Consider the following 21,616-nt stretch of genomic DNA (forward strand, 5'->3'; position numbering starts at 1 on the left):
GCCATGTTGGGCAGGGGACCATTCAGAGTAGCTGCATGTACAGAGGCAGAAATGTGGGAACAGCATGATACCCACAAACAAGGGAACAAACAGAAGGAGGCAGAGTTGTTCAGTGTAAAATGCTCAGATGTAAGTCACAGCAAACCCCTGACATGGACCATACCATGCAGAATCTGGAAAACAGTATGTGGAGAGAATGAAATCAGAAACCAAAGCCACATGTGATGTGGTTCCCTCTATGTGGAATATCCAAAGTGGAGAAATCCACAGAAGGAGAAAGCAGAGAGGGGTTCTGGGGGCTGAGGAGAGCTGGCCAATGGGAGTGGCTGTCCCATGCAGATAGATTTTTCCATGTGGGTTCATGAAAAAGTTCTGGAACTAGGTGGTGATGAGGGTAACTCAAGAATAATGAGACCGTCCAAACCCAAACCTAGTACAAAGAGGGAAAACATAAAGATCAGAGCAGAAAACAGTAAAATTGAAGCTAAAAAGACAATATAAAGAATTAACAGATCCGAGGCCAGTATTCAAGAGAATAAACAAAATAGACTATGTACATTATAATGAAACTATAATTATCCCACAGGGAGAACATCCCCAAGCTTCTTCCCCCAGTTCTACCCCTGCCAGCCTCCTGTCCACCACACCCCAGGGAGAAGAGAGGCTGCTCCTGCAGGGAGGCTCTGGGTCCCCTTCACCCTTGGAGGAGAACCCTCCTTTTCTCCTCCTGGAGACACATGCAGCAGTCTCACTCTGTGGACCATGAGTCTTCTCAGAAAAATCACATACTTTTTCTCATCCAGTGCATCCTACTTAAGGATGTAAGAAGAGGACTTCCAGACACACAGCAAGTAGAATGCAGCCCCTGCCACTCTGATCTGGAGATGAGATTGGGTCTGGGCTGTAAGGCACTTGTGATCTCCTGTCTTCTGTGCCCTCTGCACTGAATTAGCTAGTGAGAGGGTCCTAAAGCAAAGCACTGCCCAAGTCTCTGCACTCCCCCAGGGTCCCGGAAAGTGCTCAGTGAGTGACACCCTGGCTCTGGGTGGTTCTCTGTGAGTTCTACAGCCACAGACTCTGGTACTTCCAGGGGAGGTGGAGGGCACCTTAACTCACCCATTTCTCTTCCTCAGCCTTTGGTTTTTAGCAGCCACCTCCATGCTGGCACATGTTTGTGACCTCAGTTAACTTGGTGGACATTTCCCTGACTGTCATGTGCCATCTTTCTCATCATCATGGGTCACAGGCTGAAGAGTGATGCTTCAGGTGAGTCTCTGAGATGGAACAGCCTACATCCACTAGTCAGGTGTTGGTTCCGGTCTCAGAATCTGGATGTGGCATGCAGCTCAGCACTGCTCTGCAGCCCATTGAACTGTGTCCCATGCTCACCTGCTGTGACACCCATGTGTCTTCCAAACATGGCATCAGCACAGTTCCCATCTCCACAAGGGATTTACTCACAGGTGTCACATCAGCCTCCTCTGTCCCTTCCTCTGTGTGACCCAACTTATGTGGCACCTCAATCCCAGCCAGCCACCCTCACTCACCTCCTGTCCCCTGCTCCTCATGATGCCACTGTGTTCTGTGGGTCTCAGCAGCACCCTGATCTGGAGGATCAGTCAGAGGGCTGCTATGCCTGGAGTGCTTTGTGCTTTCCTACACAGGTGCAATGGAAGGCATCAGGGAGTATTTTACTTTTAATTTCTATTGACATAGAATATTTACACACGTAGAGCAGGTGCTGTGTGATGGTTGGTTCGTCTGCACACTGGGCATGGATCCACTTGGGGTAATCAGCATGTCCCCAGACATTACCAGTTCTTCTCATGAGGAAATCCTCCTTCCTGCACTGCACTGTTGTCATTGTCCACCCCTGCTGTGCCTGTTCCAAAATGGACCCCCAATCACACAGCAGCTCTGATGCCAGGCCACCTGCTTGCCCAGGCCTGTCTAGAGCAGCCCCCATTCCAGCTGTCTAGCTTCTGTGACATCAGGCCTTCTGGATTCCACTTATGTGTGAGACACACAGTTAAATGCATCTTAAACACAATGTGTGTACATAAGGGTTATGCTTGTTTTGTGTTACAGGGACATCTAAGTTATTGAAATACTTTAGGATTAAGTGTATGGCTGCTCAGTTCCCCAAATGGGGTAAACCTTAAATATCATGAACTCATCCTTATTTCTGAGATACAGGACTGGATAAATAATGTTTTTTCAAACATGGGCCCTGGAAGTCTTCAGGGACATATGAAGCTGAGCTTCCCCACTTTCCTGTCAGCCTCTGACTTCATATCTTGCCCTGCTCAGCCCTCAGAGGGCTTGATCCCCTCCATCTGCGGAAGAGCAGAGGACATCCTGGGCCTCTGGATGTATCTGAGGTCCCATGAGTCTTCCCTGGCTGTGTGTGTGAGGTGCTGAGTGCTGTCCCCAGGCATCTGCTGCTCCAGCCCCAGGCCCCATTACAGTAGAGCATTGCACCAACACCTCCAGGACTGCACACCCTGACCCTGGGCAGTGTGAGTTCCCCCTGCCAGGACCTGGGCTCAGCACTGCAGACCGAAAAGTAAACAAAACAAAGAGGAAACTATGGCCTGGACCTGAGTCTAGCAAAGGGAGACAGGACCACATAATAATGGACTGGAAGGTGGTGGTTATTAAAAATGACCCAGGAGAGGGAGGTAAGGAAGCTGGGTGTGATGTCATATAACTCAGGGGGGGAGTGCTGAATTAGAAGGTGGCTGGAAAATGACCTGAAGGAAGAGAAATGTGTGTGTGGCTGTCTGCAGACAGGGGACACCATCACCATGGCTTAGCACTACATGGTGGGGTGTGGGTCAGCAGAGCCACAAGGTCATATTCTGAGACACTGGACACTCAACTGCCTGATTAGAATATGCAGGGGCCAGGAAGGACCACCTGGAGAGGATGAGCCCAGTGAATCAAAATCCAAATGGCAGCCCCGGTGGACTGCAGACAGCCCGTGGTCACACAGGCAAAATGGGAAGTTCTGTATTCAGGATGCACTTAACGAGGAAGCAGAAATTCCCTGGTGACCATGGGACTCAAGGGGACACATTCACTGCCCATGCAGTGGTTGATTCCATGAGCCCCTCTCTGTCTGGCCATCACTAAGTGTTTAGGCAAAGCCAGATGTTGCTGTTAGGAGTAAGATGGCAATTCCAGCCCTGTGCTGAGTCATGCAGTACGCTTCTCCCTCTTTCCCCAGGCGGAGCTGTCCCCATGGCCTCAGCCATGTCTCCAGCTGGCCATTGGGAAGGCAGTGTACTCATGGACACCACTGCTGTGAACATGTTTCCCAGTCACTGGGTGATGTGACACCTCAACTCCATGCCCCGTGCCCACCGGTGGACCCATGCTTCCTGCCTGGCTGGGGTCAAGATGGACATTGCCAACAGAAGCTCTTGGGACATGTTTGTGCTCCAGGGCTTCTCCGCCAGGCCAGCACTGGAGCCTGTGCTCTTTGTGGTCTGGCAGGGTTCTATGGGGTGTTCCTCATGGGTAATGTGGTCATTGCTCTGGTCTCCTGTATGGACTTGCATCTGCACACACTGATTTACTTCTTCCTAGCCAACCTTTCCTTTCTGGAGGTGAGTTTCACCACAAGCATCATCCCCCAGCTCCTGGCCAAACTCTGTGGATTTGGAAAACCAGCAACTATGGGGGTGCATGGCCCAGTTCTACATCTTGCACTGGCTGGGCATCACCGAGTGCGTCCTCCTGGCCCTCATGTCCTATGACCACTATGATGTGGTCTGTAGACTGCTGCACTATGCGGTCCTCATGCACCCAAGACTCTGCATGGGCCTAGCCTGTGCTGCCTGGCTCTGCAGTCTCACCAGAAGCCTGGTGGGCTTCACACTCACCATGCTGCTGCCCCTGTGTGGGAACAACTCCATTGACCACTTCTTCTGTGAGATACCCCTCATCATGCAGCTGGCCTGCATGGATACAAGACTGGATGAGCTGGAGATGTACCTGGCCAGTTTCATCTTCATGGTGCTCCCCCTGAGGCTGATCCTCCCGTCTTACAGCCACATCTCCAGGGCAGTGTTGATCATGAGGTTGGCAGAGGGGAGGAGAAAGGCCTTCAACACTTGCTTGTCCCACATGGCTGTGTTGTCCCTGGTCCCTTTTCTATGGGAGCATCATCTTCATGTACCTGCAGACAGCCAAGAGCTGCTCCCATAAGCAGGTCAAGTTCACGGTGCCCTTCTACACAGTGTTCATGCCCGCACTGAACCTGCTTATCTACAGCCTGAGGAACAAGGACTTGCATGTGGCACTGGGCCACCTGTTGCTAGGGCCTTGCAGCACTTCAGGATGTGGGGCTAGAGAATAGAAGAGATGCTGGCCACTGCTGAAGGGATTAGCAAGGCTAGACACCAACAGTGACTCTGGATGGCAGGACCCCAGCTGGGCCATGGTGGAGTCCAGGGGAAACTGGCACTGGTGTGCATGCACCATGTCAGTCCAAGGTGCAGAGAACATGCTTTGTTTTCACTTCTCATTAATTATGCAAATCTTGCTAAATTATTTTTATTGTTGTACATGTCACATATAGGTTATTGTCATCTTAATACTGTCATATCTGTGATATATATATCTATATATCTATATCTTAATTTCATATGACTTTCTTAGTTGTTCATAATAATCTCTGTCATGCAGGGTGCCTGAGCTGTGGAAAGCATTTTATATTTCTCCAATGTGCACAATGAGTCCATGAGATTCACATTCACAACTCTGTGGAGATCAGGTAACTGCAGGAGCAGTTAGCCCTGGACTGAGATTTAAGTCCACATCTGTCTGTCGATGTGGGTACATTTTACCCAACCCCCTGGGCTGTAGTAAGAATCACATACTTGGTCCCAGTTTGGGCACAGAACTCGTGAAAGCCTATACCTGCCAGAGGGCAGAGACAGAGTCTCCTCTTACACATAAAAAGTCCCTGAATCCTGGTCTATTCCAACATTCAGGACATCAGGTCATAGAGTGGTCCTGGGGCCAGCAGGTGGGGATCACCTTCCTGGGTTAGGACTACAAATTCTTAGGGCCTTCCCTACCCTAGAGCTGCTGACACAGGAGCCTATGGAGGATGGGGTGTCCAGCAGTGGCTGTCTGAGTCAGCCACCTGCTAATGCTCAGGCACATCAAGATGAAAGACCACTGGCCTAGGCGCACATGTCTTCACACCTAGAGCTCCCTTTAAATGGACTCACAATGTTGGTAACACTTTCATGGTTCTAGGAAACAAAGGTCTAAGTTGGCTCAGGATGTAATGCAAAATTTCTTTCTCCAGGAGGGGTTTCTGTGTCATTGTTCTTGGGTATAGAATGAACTTTTTTATCAATCATGCAGTCAAAATTCTATCTCACCAGGAAGGACCTGCATCATGAAACAAGCACCCTGGGAACCTGCTCTGTGGAGAAAGAGGGTGACCAGAAACCCAGGGAGCCACAGTACACGGGGTCTGTGGGGAGAGAGGTGAGGACAGAGCTAAACCCCTCAGTGATCTCAGCTCACATAGGTGGTGTGCCTCAGTGAGAAGACAAACCTGGGCTTCCATCCCAACTTTGCATCTTACTAGTTTTATCATTTTGACAAATCATATAATACAGCCACCTTAATTTTTCTTTTGGATTGTTACATTTTTTCTGATCTATCCTTAGGAATGTTTCATAGATTGTGGCTCTCAGCCCTCTGTCATCAGTTTGTGCAATCAAGAGCACTTTTTCTAATTTTGTTCCTCCCCTGGGCTCATAATGTTGACTTTCAGAGTAGTACTTAATTTTTAGCATGGCCCACTTTATTGATGGCTTCCTTTGTGGAAGATGCTTTTGGTGTTCTGTTTAAGAACACTTTTCCTATGTTTTTTTCTAGCCTTGTAGTCTCCCAAGAAGTTGGCGCTGGCTCCCTGGGGTCCTCCTGTGTTGGGGCTGGGGCTGTAGGCACAAAGCAGCATGGTCCAGAACAGAGCATGAGGGAACAGACATAGGGTCACAGCCAGCTTGGTCAGGGCTGCAGACAAAGCTAATATTGCCAGAGATAAGCCAGATACAGAGGGCTTGAGCAAATAGGAAAGAATGTTAATGATACTGGGGGCCTCAATTTTCACTATAGAAAAGAGAATTCCATATAAGGAAAGGGATTTTTATTGGAAATATCAGAATATATTCATGGATTTAAAATAAATACAGAGACAATATAGATAGGAGTGTGTGCATGTGTCCTAGCTCTTTGCTGAGGGCACCTAGAAGAAGTAACAGCCCCAGAACAAGGAAAATACCTAGTACTCTTAATTTGGTTCCAAACCTATCCCCAGTTAAAAAGAAGTTGTTGGGGAAAAGGGCTGCAGCTTTGAGCCTGGAGCAAACAGGGAGATGAGGAAATAATAATGGGTCCATCTGCAGAGAGATCAGATCAGATTAGCTCTGCTGGTAAAAGGTTGGAAAGTTTGAGTATAAAGTAGAGTAATAGATTATAACTCATCAAATAAAGTGAACAATAGTGGCTACATAGTAATAAAAATAAAAATGAGTACATAGAAAATGGAAAGTTCTATCTTACGATAGGATGCCAATAATAAATACAGAAGAAAAGGTAGCACTAAAAAATTATATACTAAACATCAAACTAATATATAATTTGAATAATGAATCATCAATGGATGCTGAGACTAGAGTGAAGGTCTGGTGAACAAACTATTTATATACTTTCAGTGTGCCTCTTCACAAGTTATTTACTAGTCATATTTTATGAGCTCAGAAACCTTTCTAACCTTATAATGAAGTCTGTGATTCCAGATTTACACATTAACATCACCAGGATTAGAACACATGGGCTTCATGCCCTCTGGATTGACTGCTGACCGTTAGGACTCACAAACAGAGGCACCTCAGGATGCTTCCCATTAACTGCCTCCATTCTGTACAATGAAGCAAGGTCATGAGAAAAGAGAAATTGAGGAACTGTTCAAGAGTGAAGGAGATTAAAGCTAGTGGACAATAGAGCACAGCATACAGTGCTGAATAGAATCCTTGCAAGTCTAGAATAGACTTGCAAATCTAAAGGGCTTTCTGAGGACAAAACTGGAATGTGGCCTGCAGGTCACATGGTAGAATTGCTTCAATATTAATTTCACCCTGCTTGACAGATGTGTGCTTCAGTCTTCTTAAAATCATAAGGCTATGATTTAGTTGTATGTATATAGGTTATTCTTATTTAGGGAAAACACACCAAAGTGTTAAGGATTAGTGAGGCAACATTCTTTGTCCTGATTACGAATTGTTTTTCACAATTTTGCATATGTGTGAGGGAGAAATAGAGAATAATTGAAATGCAGTATAATGTTAAAATTTAAATTAGAGGATCAGGGTGAAAGTTAAATGGGAGTTTTGTACTACTCTGGCCATGTTTTTGTAAAATTATCTCAAAATAAACAGTTTAAGAAGCAGTCTCACTCAGCTGTATTCTGCCTCAAAGAAGCTCACTTCAAATATAACTATAGCAGCTGACATATATATATATACGTAATGCATAATATGTATCCAAATGTAGTCAAAAGTTATATATGATTCAAGCATGTTATACAGTATATAATACAAACATAAGTCAAAAGAAAGATGAGTAGCTATATTAATATAAGGTAAAGCAGGCTTCAGAGCAAGGAAAGGCACCAAGAAATAATAAAGCAATGATGCTTTATAAACAGTGTGTCATTTGGAAAAACAAAGCCAACCTATCATCTCATACCTTAACAATAATTTTTAAATGAGTGCAGAAAATTGAACCTAGGCCCATATACCTCACCATGTACTAAACTAAAATGAAAATAGATGAAAGATCTAAGTATTAAAACAGAAATACAAACCTGCTGAAAATAAAATGGGTAAACCTCTTGAAGTCATAGGTGTAGGCAAGGACTTTCTAAACAGAACTTGAATTGAATAAGATGTAACAGCAAGAATAAACAAATGGGATTATACCAAGTTAAGCGGCTTCTGCACAACAGAGGAAATAACCAACAGAGTGAAGAGACAACCTACAGAATCAGAAAAAAATTGCAAGTTATTCCTCAGAGGACTGATATCTAGGAAATATGAAGAACATAAACATTAGAACCTCCAAAATAAAAACCCAGTCAAAAATGAGCAAGTGAAATTAATAGCCACTTCTCAGAAGTACAAATGTTCAATAAATATATGAAAGAATGTTCATCATCTTGGGAATCAGAGGAAAGCAAATTGAAACTACAGTAAGATTTCCTCTTACACCAGGAAGAATGGCCACCATCAAGAAATCCAATAAATAGGACACATGTGTTAATACCAAATAGTTTTTCTAGTGTGAGAAACTAAAAGTGTAAATAAGGACTGAAAGGTATAATAGATAATGTGAAATAGGAAGAAAATGTGCAAAGAGGAAGGGGAAGTGGGAGGGGTAGGCAAAAGGAAAAAAGGAAATGGAATTGATATGAGAAAAAGAAAAAAATGAAAACAAAGTCTTTGTAGATAAGGAAGATTAGAGGGGTTGAAGGGAGGGCAGGGGAATGGGGAGAAAATAAGAACCAAAATGGATTTTGCAAAGGTGCAAATTTCCAATGATGAAGTTCATTATATTATATACCATAAATGTACCAATAAAGTTAATTTTAAAAAAGATTCAAATAATAATAAATGCTGGCAAGACTGTCTTAAAAAGGAACACTTCTACACTGTTGGTGGGAATGTAAACTGGTGCAACCACTATGGAAATAAGTATGGAGATTTCTCAGAAAACTGAAGTTAGAAATTCTTCTTGGCTCTGCTATTCCTCTTCTAGGTATCTTCCCAAAAGACCTGAGGACATCACATTACAGAGAAACTCATGTACCCATGGTCTATAGCAGCAGATCTCACAATAGCTAGATCTTGGAAGCAGCTTGTATGTCCAACAACAGAGGAGTGGGTAAAAAAAATGTGGTATCTATACATAATGGAATACTCCTCAGCTATAAGGAAGGATAAACTTGACACATTTGTAGGAAAATGGAAGTACCTTGAAAATGTAATGTTAAGTGAAATAAATAGGCACACAAACCTAAATACTGTACTAGTTCTGTCATTTGAGTGATCCAAAGTACAAATAAAAGGGAAATAAAAGTTTGATAAAAATGAAACAAGGTGATGGATCTTTTGCAAATATGAAGGCAACTAAGAGACTGATGGTAAGGGAAGGAGAAGAGGAGGGGAAGAGGAGAAGGGGACTTGGAAGTGTTTACGATGTGTCATGTGTATGTACCAACTACTTACAGTGAATGTAATCTTTGTATGTCACAAACATCCACTAAAATAGTAGTAGTAATAGTAATAATGGGGAAAGGCGACCTGAAGATGGGGGGCAGGTGGGGAGGGAAGGGGATCAAGAGAACCCAGATGCCCTCAGAACACTAGACCCTGCCTGAGAGGAAAGTAAGCATCATGCAGCGCAAACTGACACTAATAAAAAAAGTTCAAACCTTTAAAGGAGAAAAATATATCCACAGTGTCACCCCAGGAATAATATGTGTCCTTCAAACAGTAAGGAAGGCAGCAAGATTCCCAAAAGGCGAGCATTCTTGCACATCAACATGGACTGACACACCCGTTATGTAATGACCCTGCCTCCCTGGAATCATATGCTGACAGCTTTACTGCCAGGGACCAGAGAAAGTAACCGTGCAGAGCTAGGGAAAGATGAATGATGTGTTTAGGCCAAAATGAGGTCCCTGTGGAGGGCTCCAAGTTCCAAATTAACCATGTGACTGATGCCCTCAAAGGACATGAGCTAGCAGAATGTGTGCAGCTTCAGCAAGGTCACAGAGCAGCAGGTTCTAGCCAGAGACCCCACACCACAAGCACCTTACAGGAAAATATATAGCCAGGTAGAGTGGCACACACCTGAAATCCCAGCACTCTGCAGGCTGAAGCAGGAGGATCACAATGAGTTCAAGGCCAGCCTGGGATACATAGCAAGACTTTGTCTTAAAAAAAAAGACACATTGCCATGAATGGCCCTGCAATCCCTCCCCTCACTTCAAACACACTCATCCCATCATCCTTGCCACACCAGGAAGCAACTCTTGAGTCCTCTTTCCTGAGAGTCATTAGTGGGGCTATAGTGTCAGTCTTAATGTTCTAAATTAATTTAAAACTTTTCCCTTTCATGGCCATTTTGACTTGAGGATATAGAATACTGGTGATTCTACAAAATCTAAATTTAGCCCTCAGCCATCCTAAAACCAAGGTTAATTAGCAAAACAACAGAGCATTGAAAATAACAGAGGAAAATGAAGTTGCTTTTCTTCTTGTTGCTGCTGCAAGGATTCTGTCTGCAGCGGAGATGCATTGGTCACTGATGTTCCCTTCTCCTCCTCTCCCTCTGCCCACCTCCTTGTGTCCTCCTCATTCTTGTTCCTGCTCCTCCTTCCCCATGGGTGTCCCACTGTCACACTGATCTCCCTGGGGACCCAGACTTCACTCCATGTGAAACTGGAGACTCAGCTTCTCCACACCCAACTACCTGGTTCCAGTCCAGAGGATGCTGGGCAGGTGGTGGGGACCTGTGGCCTCTCCTGTGGGTTACATCTGTGTTACCTTTCCTGAAAAGGGGTGGGCACAGCAGGAGGCTGGTGGAGACAACATCCACCAGGGTTGAGCCTTAACCATCCATGTCTTGTGATGCATCTTTCTGTGCTTGGCTTGACCAGCTCATCTCCACTCCCCTCTGAGGAAGAGTAATGGTGGCTATGCCAGGCAGTGTCATCTCCAGCTCACTCTAAGGAGGAGAGTTGACAGAAATAATGGAATCTGGAACAATATGAGGGTTTTTCAATGTGGTAAAAATACATTCCAAGAAAAACAGTATGGAAAACACTACACAGCATAAAGATGCCATGGACTACAATGTAAAGGTCTATGCAGCTAAAGAGTCTCACTGTTCTGCTGAAGTTATTTGCCTATTTTTGAAGTACATGGCTTCAGGTGTAATTAGCCATGAAATCTCTCTCCACTCATATTACTCAATACACTGGAATTCATCTGGGCTCAGAAGCTCAGAAAGGATGGACTGGATAGAACTTGGATGGGAAACCATTAAAGATCTGAAGAGAATTCCCATGTGTGGCATCAGGCTGACTCTGGGCACCACCTTTCCTACGGAGCCATGAAGAAAATGCACTGTGGACACAAAGTTCATTTCAATCCTATAAATGACAACTTTATTTTATCAGGGTCTGGCCTACTCAAGCAGACACCCTGGGAAAAGATGATTCCAAAGACAATAAAGTAGAAGAAGTGCAAATCCATCTGGACAACTTCTTTCTACAATCTCAGCCCTGGAGCGAATTATGTACTGGAGCAGCTCAGGTCTCAGAGCATCCAGCCAGGAATCTCAGGAGGCCTCCACTCAACAAATCCCTCTCCTGGCTGGATTCAGGGCACTGCACCTCTCTGTGGCTGGAACCTGAGACCCTGGAAGGAAGCTACATCCCTGACCCAGGCCCCAACTTTCCCACTGCTGGCTCCTCACTCTCTATACCTTTGCCTCTTCACTGTCAAGGTAAATGAGGGGAGACCCAGTTATTTGTGAGCATGTGTGCTGACCTTCCTTTCTCCTGCAGGGAGTCCCACAAAGGGCTATGAGGGAGATTCTCTCAGCCAAGGTAGGGGTGGTTATTCTAGGCAGCAGAAGGAAAACCTTGGAAAGCAAAATGAGCACTGAGGAGAGAATTTTCTTCAACCTGATGCTGAGCTCCTTTCACCCTCCTCACAGTACTTTTCAAGTCGAAGAAAAGACTGAGATTAAAAAGATGTATGTAATTCTGGAAGTTGCAAACAATGGAAGTAGTAGCCAAAGGAAGACGAAGTGCAGGAATGGGAAATCATATCACCCAGCACACACTGAGCCTCCAGTGAGGACTGGGGCTAAGCCAGGTGTTAGGCAAAATCAGCAGGAAAACAGAAAATCTCTGTCATTCAATATCTCACATGATGTTAGAAACAAATGGCTTAAGATAAAATAAAATTTCAAAGAAGTCTAGAGCATTGGGCAGAGTCTAGGACAAGGAGTAAGAAGCCTGTCTGATATAGAGAGAAACCCCATTTTCAGGTGAGTTGGGGTGGCTGAGTGTAAGGGAGCTGTGAGGAAGTGGAGCAGAGCAACAAGCATGGGCACTTCTTAGGGTCACAATGGAGAGGGAGCTCCCTCCAGTGTGGAAGGAAATGAGTAACCTGGAATCTACTTATTTATTTATTTTATGCAAGTGTGAAGTAGTTGCTAGAGGCCGGCATGCACAGGGAAGACAAATTTAAGGGTTGTAAACAGAAAAGCTGGCAATTGAGGTGACCATTTCACGCTGCATATATGTGTACAATAGGAACACAAGACAACATAAATATGTGAAAATTATTAAATGAATAAAAATGTAAAAACAAGTTTTTATGTATTTTATTTATATGTTGTCTATTTGTTATTGTGGTGCTGAGGATTTACCTCAAGGCCTGGTATACCCTAGGGCAGTGATGGGAGCCTTTTTGAGCTTTCAGTGATAACCAACAGCTGGCTGCCATAGGTTCATCACCACTGTGCTAGAGAAATGAAAGGCTAGAGAAAATCTCGTCCACTGAACTATATCCTCAACACTAAATAATTTTTTAAAAAACTTAAACATGTGTCACACTCCCAGTGAGCACACAGGCAGAAGGCAGGGGAGAGGTGACAGCAGCAGTGTCAGTTAGGTAACAGGAAATGGGTGTCAGCAGGGAAGAGAGATAGGGGGAGAGGAGAGGATGAAGAAAGAATAAGATGTGTTTTGTTCATGCACCAACTGCCAGTGAAAAATGCAAACATCACACACAGCAGACATTTACTAATGAAAACGGAAAAAGAAGAACTCCTGGTAACACATGGAGACAGAGAAGGGAGGCCTGGGATTCGCAGAGATCCTGATGCTGGTTTCGGTGTCACATGACACATGTCCTCCCATGGGGCAGGTGGAGCCAGAGGAGAAGCTGGGCTGTGTAGGACCAGGCTTGGGGACTCTCAGAGGAGTGGAGGGCCAGCCAGGTAGAGCCTGGGCTGGGGAGGTGGGACAGTGTAGGGCCAGGCCAGGGTGGCCTCAGGGGTCATGTGGGTGTGTGGATGGTGATGAAAAAATGGGACTGTAGTTTCTGCAGGGCAGCATGAGGGATGGACTGCTGGGCATCTCTGGAAAACCAATCATCCCTGTGGTATCTATCATGTCTGACTTGAGGGCAATATGAGAAGCCAGTGGAATATTTCACTCATTCCTGAGAATTTTCTGGTACCCCCAAAAGCTGGTGGCCCAGCTAAACCGAATACTTCCTGCAGTGTTTTTGCACAGAGAAAGTGCCTGGCACATTTTATTGACTATCAAGGCCCCCAGGCTTAACCACCTGTCCCAAATGACAGGGTTTCCTGTCTTTTCCAGGCTGAATGCTGTTGTACTGGATGTACACCCCATGTTCTCTTCATCTTTCTTCTACGGACACACACTCAGGTCAGTTCTCCATCTTGACTATTTTGAATAATGCTGCAATGGAGCACAGATAGTTCATCGACACCCTGCCGCATTTCCATGGTTACATTAGCAACAGTGGGCATGACTGGTCCCATGGTGGGAGTCCCAGTTTGATTCACATTGTTTTCCACAATGGCTGCCCTGATGCACACCCCACCCGCAGTCCTGGGTTCCCTCCCTATGCCACTACCCACATTTTTTCTCATTGTCTTTTCTACATCATTTGTTCCAACAATGGGGATGGGAAGGACAACTGCACAGGGTCTCACTGGGATTTAGAGTCTGAAAAAATTGATCTTCCTGAAGCAGACAGTAGAGCAGTAGTGAATAGAGTGGGAAGCTGTGGAGGGGATGGTGTTGAGCAATGGACACTAACATAGAGAAAGAAGGGAGGAAAAGTCGGGAGTTCCATTTTGAATTCTTAGCAAACTATAAGAGTGAATGTTAATGCTTTCATCCCAAAAAAGATTATGGTTTGGATAACATACATTCCAATTATCTAAATGCAGCCATACCATAATAGGCATATACTTCAGAATATTGTGTTGCACATGATACACAAATGTATCTATGCTCTTAAAAGAAATAAATGAATTAAAAAGCATAACATTTATTTATTCAAAACTGACCCTCCATATCTTTTTGATGTGCTTTCATACTGGAAATACTCAGAGTGTGCTTCCCTCTCCTCCCAGCATGAGCTCACAGAAGGATCAAGACACCAGCATAATACCATAACAGCATCATTACAGGGGCGCTAGCCCCCCACTCATGCTGGGCCCAGTCCCCAGACTCCAAGGCAGCCTCTTCAGTGAAAGTAGTGCCTGCCTTTGCAACCCACCTGTTTTCTTAGATTTTCATAAACTAGACAGTGTTTCCATTAAGAAAGCCAATGCTTAGGTTTTCTCATAATTTCCCTTGTATTCTGTTTGTTTCAAGAGTGTGATCAAAGAAAGCCCTCAGAATCTTTCATGGGTTTGTTTTCAGAACCAAGTGCCCTCTTCTGTGAGGAGAGCTGCATGTGAAGCAGAATCCTACCACAGTGTCCTCTCTGACACTGCACAGCCTGGAGTGTTTCTCTGTCTCTACAGCTCTGTCTCCAGATTGCCACATTCTCCATCAGGGACAGGGAAAGGTCCAGGCTCTGGCCTCAGGGGACTCTGGCTCTGTCCTGCTGAGGCTTTGCTATTTCTGGTGCATGGCCCAGTGTCTCTGCTCCACCATGCTCTGCATTCACTACACAGGTTTAGCTGCCATGATCAAGTGCAAATTGACTGCCCTTGCTTTGGAGATGATGAAATGGCTGTTCCTTTCCACTGGGACCTCACTGAGGTGCAGACTCCTTAGACAGGGGATGTGGAAGTGGCAGTGGATGCCCAGAAATACAGCTTCTCTCCACCCACATAGAATCTTTTTTTTTTTTTTTTTGGTACCAGAGATCGAACTCGGGTCCTTGCGCTTGCAAGGCAAGTGACAGAACCACTGAGCTAAATTCCCAGCCCCCCACATAGAATCTTATGTGCTACTGCAGATCATTGAGGGAGTTGTTGTTTGTTATTTTATTAGTTTTTAAAAAACAATTTTTAGAATGCAGAAATCACCAGTTTCCATGTGACTTCTGCTCTTGAACATGCTGTCAGTCCACTGAATCTTTTCCAAAGATAAACAGTGAACATCACTTCCTGCATTTTAGAGCAAGAAGGCTAGAAGTCAGTGTGGTGACATGCTCTGCCCCAACTCAATGGTCACAGGGCCAGGCCAGCAGATGTGGATTCAGAGATGATAACTTTAAATGCAAAGGCTGTGCCCAGCACCCCACAGTGGAAGGCACCCAATACACAAGGTGCCCACACCAGACATCCAGGCCTCTCTCTCCACAGGGGGTTACTGTTCCTGTTGGTTAGAATTCACCTGCATTTGACACTGAGGACCACAGTTTCTATTGTAGGATGCTCATGATTTATTTAGTACTTTTCTCTCATTTACCCCTCACTTATCATCAAATTGAGCATTTTATCCTGAGATTCTTGTCTCTCTTTCTGAAACTTTGGATAATATTTGGTCTGCATAGGTGATGATCTCTTTCTGGTTTTCCAGAATGCCAGTGCCTATACATCTGCAGGTGGACTCCAAATCTGGACCTGTAGCATCTGACTCTTCACAATTTATTGCATGTGATAACATGGGCTGTTCCCAGTGTGTGGCCTTTGGGAGCTGTAGTAGAGATAACTTTCCTCCATACAATTGACTAAATTTAGTTATGTCACTGTGATTCTATTTTCAATGATTTTTTCAAAAGTAAAGAAAAACAATATTGTTCATAGCATTTTATAACATATCAGTTCATTTTTTTCAGTCTTTATGTTTCAAATTCTGGTATTTGTTTTTGAAACTAATTCAGCATATTGCACCCACTTATGAGATAAAAACTGTTCTTTAAAATGTGGCATACATGACAATACTTGTATTGTATGGAACTTTTTTATAATGAAGAGCTTTGTAAAGATGAAGATGAAAATGATGGAAATATGTGTCAGGAAGAGACAGCACAGTGAAGGTGCCTTGGTCTGCTATGGCTACATAAAAACCCTTACAAAAGGTACAGTGTGGGAAACCCAGGAAACACAGATACAACTTCATAGCAATGGGCAGGTGGATGTCAAAGCAGCACAGCAGGAAGAGCAGAGCTGCTCAGCATGTGGACAGCTGCAGCCCTCATGCACTAGAGGAGGAAGGAAAACAAGGCAGCTGTTGGCCAAGCACAACTTTTACCCCAGAATTATCCTACATTTACCTTAGGAGGCAAAGAGGTCACTTTTGAGTGTACACACAAAGAAGTGGAAAGCAGGGTCTCAGAGGTACTCCAACCAGGGTATATAGCAGCATTAATCACAGTACCAAAAGCAAGAAGACAATGCGTGCATCACCTGGGAGATGAACGCATAAACAGACTTTTAATATATCTAACTATAAGCCTTAAAAATATTTTTAGTGTATTCATCAGTGTTGAGGAAATTTGGGGTATGATGTAAGGGGAAAAAAAGTCATTCACCACATTACAAATGTCATGTGATTCTACTTTAGTGTAATGAAAATCACACTGAGAGAGAGTAGAATGGGCTCTCCATGGTGGAGAGGGAAAGGAGATATTTAATAGGTACGAGATAGGTTAACAAGGTGAAAAGATTCAGATAATGGGTGGTAGAGATGGTGTTACAAAATTATCACTGTACTTAATTGCACTGAACTAAATTGGCAAGTAATAAGGTAACTGCATAGGTAATATAATAAATTTTATGTATTGTGGATATTACCATAAGTAAAATAGAAAAAAAGAAAAAGAGAGAGGTCTGCCTTAAATAATCTCTATTATATGCCATCTTCTGGACAAAAATAAAATAGTTCATAGAGTCAAATGAACCTATTATGTATAAAAGCATATAAAAATAATACCAGTGAAGAAAGAAAAGAAAACAAAACTCATATTTATTCTCAAAACATGTCCATTTCCTTCCAGCCATATAATAGAGACAGCTGCCATGGGAAGGGGAAACATGAGCTTTCCCAACATTTTTGTCCTACTGGGCTTCTCAGAGTTTCCATGGCCAGAGAGGCCCCTCTTTGCAGTGGTCCTGATCTCCTACCTCCTCAGTCTTGTGGGGAACAGCTCCATCCTCCTCCTCTCCCTGGTGGACCCCAGACTCCAGACACCCATGTACTTCTTCCTGGACAACCTCTCTTTGCTGGACCTATGTATCACCTGCACCACTGTGCCCCAGCTGCTGGCCAACCTGTGGAGACCAGAAAAGACCATTACTTCCTGGGGCTGCATCACACAGAGCTATCTATTCTGCTTAGCAGCCAGCACTGAATGTGTCCTGTTGGCCATGATGGCCATTGACCGCTATGTGGCCATCTGCTGGCCCTTCCAGTACACTCTCATCATGCATCCCTGGGTGTGTGTGCAGATGGCAGCTGCCTCCTGGTCCAGTGGCCTGGCCAATGCTCTCCTCCAAGCCACACTCATGCTCCCGCTCCCCTTCTGTGGGCACCACACCCTGGACCACTTCTTCTGTGAGGTGCCTGTTCTCATCAAGCTGGCCTGTGGGGACACCTCTGCTAATGAGCAGGCCATCACGTTTGCAACCATTCCATTTGGAATGGTGGCTCTGCTGATGATGGTCATCTCCTACACCTTCATTGCTAGGGCTGTACTTAAGCTACCTTCAGCTGAAGGAAGGCGAAAGACACTCAGCACCTGAAGTTCCCGCTTGCTGTTCGTAACTCTGTACTTTGCACCTGGCATGTACATGTACCTCCAGCCTTCATCCAAGACTTCCCAAGCCAAGTTCATGTCCTTTTTCTGCTGCATTATCACGCCACTGCTCAACCCACTCATCTACATCCTGAGAAACAAGAATGTGCAGACACCATGGAAAAGGATCCTGAAATCCCTGGGCAGAGTGAAGTCTTTAAAAGTCAGAGGATCTCTGTTTATCTCCTGAGCAATCATAGGCACACATAAGTAAGCAGAACTATTACTCCTGCTTTTCCAAAAGAACATTCATGAGCTTCAAGAAAGAGTTCCCAGTTTTCAATGTCAGTCACCTCAATGACTGGAAAAACTCCCGGGATCAGTATATTTTATCTTATTTCATCTCATAGACAACCACGATCCTTTACTAAACCCTTTATATGTGTCTGGTCTCTATAGAGAGAATGTGCAACATAGTTCATACATCTTTGGCTGGTTAGTAAAAAATTCTTTCTTTCTTTCTTTCTTTCTTTCTTTCTTTCTTTCTTTCTTCCTTTCTTTCTCTCATTTCTTTCTTTCTTTCTTTCTACATTTCTCTCTTTATTTCTCTGTTTCTTTCTTTCCATCCTTCCTTTCTTTTTTGTTTTGTTCTTTTATTGGTACATTTTAGGTATACAATTCATTTACATTTATCATTGGGTGTTTGTACCTGTACATGATATAGCTTGGTTCTTGTTTTTCCCCATTTACCTGTGCACCCTTCACCCCCTCCAAACTTCCCTATTTACATAGACATCATTTCCATTTTTTTCTTTTCTCATAGTATTTCCTTTCCCACCTTTCCTTTCCTCTTCCCCTCCCTTCACCCCTTCATCTTTGGACCTTTTTTCCTATTTCAAATTATAAATTATTCATTTTAATAATTTTAACCCTTGTTTACACTATCAGTTTCTCACACTAGAGAAACTACATGGTATTTACACATGTGTGTCCTATTTATTTCACTTAAGAGTATGGCCTCGATATGCATCCATTTAGCTATAAATGACTCTAGTTTTTCATTCTTTATGGCTAAGTAGTACTCCATTTTATTAAAAACCCACATTTTCTTTATCCAGTTTCCAGTTGATGGGCACTTGGGCTGCTTCCAAGCTTTAGCTATTACAAACTGTGCTACTATGAACATGGGTGCACATATATCACTGTGTTATGATTCTTTTAAATATTTTGGGAGGATATCCAGCAGGGGAATAGCTGGGTCAAATGGGACCTGTAGATCTAGTTTTTTGAGGTATCTCCATATTGATTTCCACAGTGGTTGAACCAGTCTACACTCCCACCAGCAATGGAGGAGGGTTCCTTTCTCCCAACATCCCCACCAGCATTTGTTATTGGTTGATTTCTTGATAGCAGCCATTCTTTGTGGGGTGAGGTGAAATCTCAGTGTTGTTTTCATCTGCATGTCTCAAATGACCAGTGATGTTGAACATTTTTTCATATATTTGTTTTCTGCTTTTACTTCTTTGTCTGAGAAATGTCTGTTCATTTCAGATGCCCATTTTTGAATTGGGTCTTTGAATTTGAGGGGTCTGATTTTTTTCTATTCTTTATATATTCTAAATAGTAGTTCTTTGTCTGAGGTACAGCTGCTAAATTTTTTTTCCAATATTGTAGGTTGTTAGTTCTCTTGGTGGTTTCTTTTGGGCCAGAGATTTAGCTCAGTGGTTTCTCTGCCTGCTGCCCAAGCACAAGGACCCGAATTTGATCCCTGGCACCAAAAACAACAACAACAACAATAACAACAAAAATCCTTCCTTTCATCATAATTATTTCCATGTACTAGTTGCACACAATTATAGTTTTCATTGTGACTCTTCCTTGATGCATGTTATTGCATAAGTCACATCCATCCTCCATATTCCTCCTGCTTAGAATTCATATGGGCACCTTTGCCTTCCCTAATAGTCCCTCTTCTATCATGTTATCTTCCCCACCTTGATTCTATGTATGACAAGAAATGTCATGTTTGGCTTTCAGTGTCTGTCTTGATTTTCTTAGAATAATGATCTTCAAGTCCATGAATTTTCCTGAAAATGACAAGAGTTTGCTTTCCTTTGTCATTGAATAATATTTCATTGTATATATATATAATATATAGTATATACATAATATATATATAACTTTTTCTTTATCCTTCATCCAGTGATGTGCTTCTGTGTTGATTTCATAACTTTGCTACTGTGACTAACAGCACAATAAATATTGGTATTTAAGTATTTGTATTGTATTCTGACTTTAATTACTTTGGATAATTTAACATGGAATGATATACTACAACTTATGTATCCTCTATTTTCAGTTTTTTGTTTTTAGAGGAATCTCCATACTGATTACATAGTGGCTGTGTAGTTTACATTCCCACCAGCAATGTGTAAGGGTTAAAATAAATCAACCTCAAGTAAATGTAAATGAATGGAAATTATACCGTGCATATTATCAGACCATAGCAGAGTGAAGTTAGAAATAAACAACAAAAGAAAACACAGAAATTATGCAAATGTAAGGAAACTAAACAATATACTCTGAACTAAAAAATGGGTCACAAAAGAAATTAAAGAAGAAAAAGACATTTCCCAGAACTAAATGATAATGCATGTATACCATTCCAGAACTTATGAGACACAACAAAAGTAGTCCCAAGAGGGAAGTTTATAGCTGTGAATGTCCACATCACAAAAACAGAGTGAGGCCCCCAAAATAACCTAATTATGGACCTCAAGATTCTAGAAAATCAAGAGCAATCCAAACTTAATGCTAATACAAGGAATGAAATTATAAAGACCAGAAAGAGATCAGTGAAATTGGGCTGAAAAAAATAAAAAGAATTAATGCATTAAAGAACTGGTTCTTCAAAAACAAAAGCAACAATAGACAAACCCTTAGGCAATCTAACCAAAAAAAGAGAAAAGACCCAAATTAACACAATCATAAATGAAATGGGTGAAATCACAATGGACACTGCAAAACAATAACAACAACAAAAACATTATTAACATCTAGTTCACAAACGTATACACCAACAAACTGGAGAATTCAGAAGGAATGGATAGTTACCAAGATACATACAAATTTCCAAAATTAAACCAATATGTTTTAGAAGCCCTGAATAACCCAGTAAAATTAAAGCAATAAAATTAGACAAAAATTAAAAATAAAATTAAAGCAGTAATAAATAATCCACCAAGAAAATACCAATTACAGTTAGGTTTACTGCTGAATTGACAAAAACTTCAGGGAAGTTCTAATACCAATATTCCTCAAGATTTTTAATGAAATTGAAAGGTAAGTGTAACACAAAGTCATTCCTGGGAGGTATCATTACCCTGATTCCAAAACCAGACAGGGATTCAACCAAAAAGAGGATTGTATTCCCATATCATTAGTGAATAGAACTGCAAAAATCCTCAACAAGATACTGGGAAACTAAATGCAATGAATCATCAAAAAGAGTAGGCTTCATCCCAGAGATAAATGGATGGTTCAACATATACATGTTGACCAATAAATGTGATCCACCTCATAAACACAGACAAGGATAAAAATCATGTGATCATCTCAATACGCACATTAAAAAGTCTTTAACAAAATACAGCCTTTTATGATTAAAAACACTGGAGAAAATAGCTATGGTGATAGTTAACTGAGTGTGTCCACTTGAGTAAGAAACACTCAACTACATTGGCTCAGCATAGTTCTGGGTGTGAAAGACTCACCCTAGG

General features: G+C 42.9%; 2 pseudogenes; both read left to right on the top strand.

The window, feature by feature from the left end:
- The first annotated feature begins 3,402 nt into the window (after positions 1-3,402).
- On the top strand, positions 3,403-4,363 carry LOC101699142 (olfactory receptor 2C3-like; annotated as a pseudogene).
- Positions 4,364-17,121: 12,758 nt separating this feature from the next.
- Positions 17,122-18,087, top strand: LOC147822073 (olfactory receptor 2G3-like; annotated as a pseudogene).
- Positions 18,088-21,616: the final 3,529 nt, after the last annotated feature.

This window comes from Heterocephalus glaber, unplaced genomic scaffold (genome assembly GCF_053883595.1).
Source record: "Heterocephalus glaber isolate CG9 unplaced genomic scaffold, H.glaber_assembly_v1.0 deba00001673, whole genome shotgun sequence".
Classification (NCBI taxonomy): domain Eukaryota; kingdom Metazoa; phylum Chordata; class Mammalia; order Rodentia; family Bathyergidae; genus Heterocephalus; species Heterocephalus glaber.